Raw genomic sequence first — 10,400 nt, 5'->3', positions numbered from 1 at the left:
TTACCGGAGTGAGCCCTTGAAGGGTATTGTGAGACTTTAGTCCCTAACTCTTGATCTATTTTGTTTCCTGGCCAGAGGTAAGCTGTTTTGTTCCCCTATATGCTCCTTCCATGATCTACTGTCTCACTTTAGGACCAAAACAACATGGCCGATCAATCTGGAACTGAAACCTCCAGAACAGAGAGCCAAAATAAACCCTTCCTCTTTATAAGTTAATTATCTCAGGCATTTTATTATAATGACTGAAAGCTAACACAGCACTTCTCGGTATTTCTGTAAATATTAGTGCAGAGGTTTTACCTCTTGAGTTTCTTTCTCTCCACACTACAATCACCAAACACCCACATCTCACCCACTACAACCAATACTTTTACCGTTGTCACTATGCTGATCCAGTATTGAAGCCCTATCCTTTTATATTGAAGATCCTCAAGCCAATCACACTGGTATCAGCACAAGTCTCATTTTACTAAATATCTCAGTCTTACAGTGAAGCATCACAGGTCAACAACACAAGTGAGACCCTGCTGTGTTAAAAGCTGTCCAGCCCTGTACAAGTGGGTACCAGCTCACTGGGTAGCTCTGCAGCACTTCTCAGAGTGGAACTTGCTTGGCCTCCTCTTTACCTGGGAACCTTCACATGTTTTCCCCCCATGCTGGGACAGAAAATGCTATTTCTTTGATCCATTCTGCTACTTGCCTATCTTTAGCTACTCAAAGACATTAACATTAACATCTTTGCTAAACTGACTCTCACTGTTTGAACAGTACAGAGAAGTGACTTGGATTTTTACTTTTAAGACACTCTTCATCTTCTCTTCAGGCCATCAGCAGCAGTTTCTGTAATTGGAAGGAAGTCGCACCGAGAGTGAATTTCCATTGATCACCACTCCACGATGCCAACTGCCCCACCCTCTGCCCCAACAGGCGAAAGTGCCCACAGACAGCTTGGGTCTTATATATAAAGTGTATTTTACCACACTACACTGGATACAAGTAAAATAAGCTCCTTTATCTGTTTCATAAAACATAATTCCATTTTAGCTTATTTTAATCTCAATTTTCTTTTGTTTCTATAGAAACAAAGAAATCAAATCCCAGCATTTAGTGTTCACACATGTGATTTTTCAATTTATAAAATGATCTTTCTCTATTGTTTTAATGTCTAGCAAATTCAAAAGTGCTGCTCAAACTAAGTTATTTGTCATAAAGTCTGTAATAAAAAATACTGCTACCCCCTCAAGAAAGGCAACAATATAGAAAATTGAACTATATTTTATAATGTTCTTGAAACTACTAATGCCACAAGGTAACAAAGCATTGCATGATGGCATTGTCCTTTGGCAATTTGGTTTTATAAGTTGTACTTTTAAAATGCTAGCTCTTTCTTTAATAATTATTTTAATGTACCTGATTTCTTCTCAGTTTCTTAAAAGAAAATGGCTATTATCAACTATAACAATAGAAATATGCTTTAATTAAAAGTCCAAGAAGCTGTCTGGGGGTACAGTACGGCCAATGGGAGCAAAAACGTATCTTACACGGTTATTTTGTAGAATAAATGGATTCATAGTAGTAGCCACCATTTATTGGGTATTTTGCAATCCTATATAACCCTCAGAAAAAATTCTTATATAAGAGTTAATAATGTTCCTAAACTACCTGGCAAGAAAGTTAAGTTTCTTAGAAAGGTTAAGTAACTTGTTCAAACATCAAGTGACAGAACAGAAATCTAACCCAAGTTGCATGAAATCCTATGATTTCACTATCCGTGCTCTATCTTCCACAGCAAAGCAGAGTCTCATTTGTTTTACATCATTCTCACCCTCCTTGGAAAGCAATGGTTCTCAAAGTGTTTTCTGTCACCAACTGTAGCAGCAGCGCCTGTGGCCTTATTGGAAAAGGACTTTCCTATGCCCCTCCACAGGTATATTGCATTAGAAATACTTGGAATGGGACCCCAAATTTCTGTTTTAATTAACCCTTAGATGACTGTAATACATGCTAACAACTGAAAATCACAACAGATGGTATAATTTGGGGGGCTAACAACACAAGAAGAGAAAGACACAAGTAAGCATGAAACAAGTTAAATCCTGGTAAATGCAATAAAAGAGACCAATACAGTCCACAGAGGAAATGATGGAGGAAAACATTCACAATGAACATTCTAGGAATTTTAGCAGGGCTTTGAAGGGTGAGCAGAACGAACAAACATGAGGAAACAGTGACTGGGAGGGCAGAGTGAGGCGTGTCGTGAAGGGAACCAGACGCCTGCTGGGCTGGAGTGTCAGAAGATGAGGCGATACAAAAGGTATCAGACGGTGGACAGGAGCTGGAGCCACGCTGAGCACGCCGAGCAGTCAGGAAGTTATAATGATGCTTCAAGGAGGGAGTCACATGACAATAGCTGTGCTTTGGTAAAAAAGTAAATTCCTTTTTTCAATCCTGGGCATTAAACACAGGGCCTTTCCACTGAGGTACATCCTCAGCCCATTCATTTATTTATTATTCATTCATTCATTCATTCATTTATTACATTTTGAAACAATGTCTTTCCAATTCACTAAATTGCCCAGGCTGGGCTTGAACATGCAATCCTCCAGCCTCAGCCACCTAAAGTGCTGGGATTACAGACATATGGGAACATTCCTGGCTTGAAAAAAAAAAATGGATGGAAATTTGGAGGACAGGATGGAGAGGGGTGATGGGGGAATGCTCAGAGCCTGGAGCACACACTCAAGCCTGAGTCTTGATTGAGACCCTTAGTGAGATTGACTTCACTTGGTATGCAAGTCTGAGAATTATTAGTGTAGACAATTACATATGAAAAGGGCCAAAAACAAACCCTTCCTACTCTCTTGCATGATCTTTGTTTAGCTTTCCTTTTAAGATTTTCTTTTTTGTTCCTGATTATGAAACTCACACTTCTTGATGTAGAAAGTTATAAAATTTAGATAACCCTGAAGATAACAGGAATCACTTAAACTCTTAGCATTCCAGTGCAAATCACATGAAAGATATGCATGCATAAACATGAATGACATTTATCCACATAGAGAGGGATGAGACCTTAATACTTTCCTTCTTGTCCATCACTGAATGTAACAGGCACTTTTTTATGTAATCAAAAATATTTGAAGACAGAATTTTTGATAGACTACATAATATTCGAGCTCTTGGATATTTTGCAGTTTATTGAATGCTCTGACTTCCATTTTCTACATCATATTCTAAATTTTAATCATTTTCATAGGTAGATTCTTATAGGTAGAAATTAAGGGTCCAAATTTAGGGATATAGCCTAACATATCTTAATCTCATATCGTGATAGTGGCCACCAAGAATATTGCACTAATTTATTCTCAACCAAAGTTTATAAACTTATCAATCTTCCCATTACCATGCCAGCATCAAGTATTACTTAATTTATCTTGAGGCATGTTTCTGTGACAATATATTACAGTTAGAACTGATAGGACTTTTGCATTGTCTTCTTAGCATAGTCTGATAGTGACATGGCTGACATTTTTCAGAACAGATCTAATCCTCCCAAAAAGCATTTTTCTTACATAGACACCATTGGTCTGTAAGTACCAACACATGCTGTCAGTAGCTATCAATAAATATCGGAAACTGTGAGAAACTGCAGAGTGAAATGACTTACAGACCAAAGGAAAATCCTATGAGAACCAGGAGACAACAAATAAATCTGGCTTCTGGACCTACAGCAGATTCATTTATTAATTCGTTCATTTTAGTAATATACAGGGTGATAAATTTGAAATAACATACATAAAGAGCTCCATTGATTATGAACAGAACATCAGGTGCAGACAAGAATTTCTTAATGCATGAGAGGTTAAGAATGATCACTTTTGATGTTAATTGGAAGATTTTCTCAGGGTAGGTACACTCTTGACAAATGAGTTCTCAGTTAATTTCAGGGCATGGTCAGTGAGTGGTACACTCTTTAAGAACCAGTTTTCCTCTCATTTATCAATACTGTGCCCTGTAATGTTATATTTTAAATTACTTTTACTTATGATTCCTTTCTTTAAAAATTAAATTTGGAGTGAGGTCAAGTATGTCACCCCTCAGTTTTTCATGGGCAATAGTTTGCAAACACAGAAAACTTATTATTTCTCTTTGAGTTGGCCTGTGAAATGCTTACTAAAACACAACTCAGCTGACAATATCCACTTTTCTATAGAGTCTTCTCAGACTTTCCCAGGCTCCAGTAGCCATGGTTTTCTCTCTGCTTCCTCAATTCATTTCGTCCACGTCCATCTCATCCTGTGATGTGGTGTACTGGGACCAGTTGCTGGCATGTTGGTCTCCCCGACAGGACTATATGTACCATAACAAAGGTCATGGGATTGATTGATGATTGATTGATTTTAATAGACACATAATAATAGTGCATATTTATGGGGTACAGTGTGATGTTTGTGACAGGTATATAATGTGTAGATCAAATCAAGAACAAGGACATTGTTTCTTTCATCCTGAGCATGTTGCACAGTGCCCATCAGCAACACTCTCTTCTTTAATAAATGCGTGGAGACCCGAGGAAATAGTAAAAGTGGAGTAGGGACTTACATGTAACTTTGCAAGAATCTAAGCAAAAAGGTAAGAAGAGTATGAAGTAAGATGATGAGGGTGGGAAAGAAAGAACTGTAGTCTCTTTTATCCTTCCAAATTCAGTGGTTGTTTCTTTTAAGAAAACATAGGAAAGTAAAGAGAACGGGTTTGTAAAGACCCTTGGTCATCTACTCAATCTCATGCTGCTTTTTCTTCCCTTCCCATAGTGTTCTATCTCATTGGAGCAGCACTGTGGTCAGATGTTTTGACTATATTTCTTTGCCTCCCTGGTGGATTGATGCAGCTCTGCTCTGGTCAACTCAATATAAGCAAAGATTATCAAACAGTTCCTTCAAGAAAACTCCCCTTAAAGGATGCCCCTTGGGCATTGGCAAGTGCCCTTTGATTCTGTGGTCTATCTCCTTTTCCTGTCTAAAATACAGAAGAAATGGCTGGAGTTATAGCAACTGTCTTCAGAACGCATGAGTACACATCCCAGAGAGAACCAGAGACCCTCGAAGCATCATCTGTCCACCCTGTAAGTGTGGCAGACATAGTTAGATAAAATTGACAGGCTCACAACTAAACATGGGAATTTCCTGGAACTTGAGGTCAAACGAGAGCCTTGGGACCAAGATAGTGCTGAGGGTTTGAATTTTTCCCACCAGGAGAAGTTTATTTTCATATACAAACAAAATGGCTGAAGTGAAGGGGGCAGGAGAGGGGAGCCGGCTTACAGAGACAGTTGTTGAGCTTTGACTTTGGACACCAAGCTTGACGACATCCAGGTGAAGATAACAAGCTTGGGAGGAACATTATGGGGGCCCAGAGTTTCGGGTAGGGGAGATAACTAGAGTAGTAGATTGGCAGGGTTGGCTTAAGGTATGGGGTAAAGAGAAGGCGATAAAGGACAGAATCCCAAGGAAGCACCTGAAGGCGACAGAAAAGGATTCACTGTAATTGGGGGAGGGGACAAAAAAGTGCTGCAGAACGTAAAAGATGCAAAATGGCAAAAGAGAATCTCATTTACAAACTGTCATTGGATGTGGCCCTTGGGGAGTCACAAGTGCCCAGAAGTGTCAATACCCAGAGGGAGAGAAATGTAGGGATTCCAAATCCATGAAGAAATGCTGCCAATAGGATTATTCACTCAAAAACTTTAACTATGAAGGGAGGAAGAGAGAATGCTATTTAACAAACACCTTAGAGGGGTAGCAGAACAGTAAGTCCTGCTGGGTGGATTAAAGACAGTGTTTTCATTGGAAGACTTATATGATACTTTAATATTTAATCAAATCAAATATTTACTAAATTCCTATCCTTAATGTGTGTAGGGAATATCAAGTAAACTACCAGTGACATTGTATATTTAGTTATAGTGAATACCTGTTTTTCACAAAACAAGTATCCTATCCCTAATGTAAGAAAATCTGTCCTGGTGTTCTAATTCCACAAAAAGTGGCCCTGCATATAGTTTTACCTTTCACCTTTCTCTCTTTGCTATTGAAAAGTGGATGCTAAAAATTGACCCAAATCAGCATTGCTTTATACTTGGCATAGCCCGGCCAGAGTGTTCTACTTTCTCCTTTGGATATTCCCATTGAGCCTAATCCATATTTTGGATCCAAGCAAGTAAACTGACCCCCTACGCAGCCACCCAACACATGGGCATCATTCTTGTGTCAACTCAATGGGATTCAGAAGACTAAGTAACTGTGTGGAAAATAGTTCAGAGGGTTCTCTAGATTGGCACCTGGAACTATGAGTATGTACAATAGGCATCATCAATACCATTTTACATCATTTGACTTTCTTCTCCCAACATCACTCTCCTCATTTCACAGATGATGAAATCAGTGTTCAGAGGTTTTTAGTGACATACGCAGGTCACAGAGCTGGAATGCAGAGGAACAGAGATTTGAAACCAGGTGTGTTTGGTGGTAACATACAAACTTGTAGTCCCTATGATTTACTGACTTTCACATGGTCTTTGGCACTGTAATTTTTAAGGTATTCTGAAATACCTTGTTCTTCATAATGACTCAATTAAAATAAGTATAATTCTTTTGATTTCTATTCATTTTGCCCAGAGGAGACAAAGCCTAGGGAATCTGCCCTGGTCACTAAGCTAGTGATGAACTGGCTCACCATACAAGCCCATGTTTTCCACTTTCTCATCCAAGCCTCTTCTGCTTTAAATACTCAGGAATATAAACCATGCTCGTAAAATCTAACCTCTGTTGTAGCAACTGGGCACCTTTATTATAAAAATTTTGTTTGCATATTTTCTTTATGTATTTTCTAAGAAATACTCTCCTCCTCAGGTTTCTAAAGTCCAGTAATCCACACTAGAGATGGACCAAGCAGATAGTTTGGAAAAAAAATTCTCAGGTCAATCATTTTTAGAACCAAAAGCAGAGCAAACCATTTTCGGTTTACTATTTCGAGGTTCTGAAATGTTCGGTTGCATTTATTCCCTTTGGTCTGAAGCCAGGAATAGAGGCAGAAGGGCTCAAATACCAAATGAAAGGGTGTTCTCACAGTCTTTCTGGCCAGGACCAGAGTAGAAATGTGGGAGAGCTCACAAGCAAAGCTGTTCTTCTGAGATTTTCATAGCAGACCTGCAAAAGCAAGATGCTTGCAAAAAATATACATATTGAGTAGTTATCTGAAGAAGCAAAGTCTTAATGCTAACTCTTCCTGACCTGGCTTTGAACTTTATACCCTGAATCCAACTATCTTGTTCACTCATTCGCCTCAAGCCATGCATCCATACAGGTGTACCCTCTTCCACTTAGGCCTGAATAAGTAAGACATTATTTTATAGACACACCTCAACTAAAGATATACATTCTCAGTTCCAGGAGGATGTATAGAAACAAAATAGTCCACCTTCCTTTAAAAATACAGACCAGGCAAATTATGTCACCCCAAAAACCTACGTAACTATATTCTGCTTCTCAATAGCTCTTAGATTGGCAACTTCAATGTTGTTATCCTCCAGCAGCAATCTCATTTAACTATTTTTAGTTCATTTATAAGTTTTTATCAAGGTATTTCTGACTATTGGATTAATTTAGCTCTCAGACAAACTTGTACTTCTAAATTTATCCCATCAAACTGGGTGCAAGAGTAAGTTATGCTCTCTCAAAATATAATGTTCTCTTTTTTTATTTAACACCCTTGTACTTGTGAATTTTTACTGTTTAGTTATTAATTTTATTTCTAAATTGTTGGTTTAATTTCTTCCAAGATAATTTGTGTTCTACCTTCATAATCTCAGGAAGTTAAACTTAAATAGAATCATCACTAATATGAGTGTCCACTGAAATTAGTAGTTCAGAAAAAGAGCAGATATTGTCCGGGATGATTAGAAAGCCTGGGTCTTAATCAGATCAAAACAAGCAGTAAATTCCCTGAGAGAGGTTATAGAAAGGTAGAACATTAGTTAGAGATTGTAGAGGGAAGTGATCCCTGAAGCATGCTCTGTTGAACATCAATTAATAATTGCCACTTTAAAAAGTTTAATAGTAAAATAACTTTTTGGGGGACACTGAGTGCAACAGATTTAACCAGTCCGTTTTCTTCTGCTCATTTTAGAGTCCTTAAAGTTCTAATGGTCCATTAGCAAGCAGGAAGGAAGACTAAGTGTCAAATACAACTGCCCAAGACACAGTCATTCCGCAGAGCATCCCATGGAGCTAATCCCCTTTGGGAAGCTCTGAGCTACAACAAGGAAGGCTCACTGGAAGAAGAAACAAGGGAGCTTCCTCTGAGCATTATGCCTGTGCCACAAGTCTATTGTTGCATTTAATCTTCACAACAATCGTTTATGACGGATAGGAAATGCTATTCCTGTTTTACAAATGAAGAAACTAGAATTCAATGGATGTATCAGTAGTCATTGACACCAGCTGCTTGTAAACAATAGGAATCAATTTCCAATCTTTTGAACCAAAGGCTCAGGAGGGTAATCCATGTGTACGCATGTGTGCACAGAGTTCCAACCATGCTGATGTTGTAAGTTATGCTCAGGAACCACTGAAATATCCTATTTCTTCAGCACCATTTTGTTGAAGTGAAAAAACTGGCTCTTTGATTTCCATCTTCTTACTCCCAAGCCCAGTGGTCTTTCTACTGTAACATGCCAACAATGAATGATGCTGTAGTTCTCGGTGTCTTCAAGTAAAAACCTAGAAATTGTAAGAAGGTACACATTGGCTGAGGTAACACATGGTTTGAGGTAACACCATAGTCTCCAAGATGGTCGGGTAAACAACACAAGGTTTTAGAAATCAAAGCCAATGTATCAAATTTTACATTCACTTCTTACAAAACCACCTAGGAACTTGTGTCTTATAAACACTGCATGAGGTATTGTCAAACAAAAATGCTTTCCTTTCTACTATCAGACAGAAGCATTGTCCTATTTCTCCAGAGCATTATCTGTGGATTTTGAATGTTTGGTGACTTGTCCTTAAAAATCTAACTTAAACTGTGTCCTCAAAGGTAAAATAAGCCCTTTTCTCTGGCCTTTCTAAAATCCATGAAAATTTTCCCTCTTCACATACAATAGTGAGCTTTCCAGACCTGCCTCCCTGCCCTTTCATTCTGATTGTGAATGTTCCGGTTCAACTCCCATTTCTGCAATAAAACTGCTTGTTTAAAAAAATATTGTCAGTAATTATTAACCCCTTTGCTTCAGCTTCTTCTGCTAACAGAGAGCTATTGGATGGACTCCCAGTCTAAAAATCTAAACATTGAGTTTGTAAAGTTAAAGTGCCTCAAACGCCAATTGATGGGGGAGAGGGTCGTATTGTTTTCTCAACCAATTGTTCTCTCCTGCAGACATTTTACATTGATCTCCTAGGCTTTTTGCACTTGGCTAATGCATCTGTTAATAAGGAAACTCTAGCAGGTCTTAGCTGGTAGACTGCTCCTCACTTAGACCACTCAACAACGGATGAATGCACTTCAGTTACTCCTTGAACTTCGGAACAGAGCAAATGAGTACCCAAACTTGGGGAAAGCTTTGCTATAAAATGGGCTAAGAAAATAACCTGGGAAAAAGGAATGAAAAATTCAAAGAGAAATTAGCTTCTCTTATTATATTTACAGGTCAAATGCCTATTTGGGGATGCATTGTGCACAGTTGGTAAAGCACATAATATCCACACAGTTGAGCCTAATGGCCTTTTGAAAGCCATTAAGGTGTACTAAGTCAATACATATTTGTGGTATGAGTGCTTATTTGAAAAACACATTGTTTTACTTATAATACATTCTTTCACATCAGAACCCTCTGCTCTAAAAGTGGGTTATTGTTTGAATTGGGCAGTTTACCCAGTAAGGAAGGGAGACTGAAGATTTGTGGGTTTGGGAGGCACCTAGGGAGCTCTGGGGTTGAGCACTGATATCTATTTCCAAAAATGTATGTCAGTATTGAGAAAATAAACGCTTTTTGGATTATTCATATCATGTAAGAGTTGCAAGCATTCCATGACAAGAAGAAACTAAGAATATTTGTAAGAGTTAAGAAAGCCCCCTGTGTAATATGAAACCCCAAATGTCACATAAATTAGGTTAGGGAAAATTTTTGCACAGTGACAGGAATATTTTGAAAAAGAAGAGGGGAGGATAACTACATTAAGTGATTTTAATACATTTTAAAATATTTTTTAATATTTTAATAAATCAAGTTGTTTTTAAAATTACAGATTATTTATGAATCTACTCATTCTCTTAAGTCTACGGGGCTACAACATTAGTCCATGATCCCAGAGATGTTGTATAAGTCAAATTTCTGATACTATGAC

General features: G+C 38.1%; 1 long non-coding RNA gene across 4 annotated transcripts in view; it reads right to left on the bottom strand.

Annotated features, from left to right (window-relative positions):
• Nucleotides 1-3,717: 3,717 nt before the first annotated feature.
• Nucleotides 3,718-10,400, bottom strand: part of LOC106010009 (uncharacterized) — a 30,081-nt gene continuing 23,398 nt past the window's right edge. For all 4 annotated transcript variants that reach the window (XR_015441700.1, XR_015441701.1, XR_001183973.3 and 1 more), the window contains one exon: nt 3,718-8,777. This is a non-coding gene — a long non-coding RNA (uncharacterized LOC106010009). The remainder of the gene's footprint in view (nt 8,778-10,400) is intronic.

The sequence above is a fragment of the Heterocephalus glaber genome, unplaced genomic scaffold (assembly GCF_053883595.1).
Source record: "Heterocephalus glaber isolate CG9 unplaced genomic scaffold, H.glaber_assembly_v1.0 deba00001531, whole genome shotgun sequence".
In the NCBI taxonomy this organism is placed as follows: Eukaryota; Metazoa; Chordata; class Mammalia; order Rodentia; family Bathyergidae; genus Heterocephalus; species Heterocephalus glaber.
The sequence above is the reverse complement of the archived record's forward strand: the minus strand, read 5'-3'. Positions and strand labels throughout refer to the sequence as shown.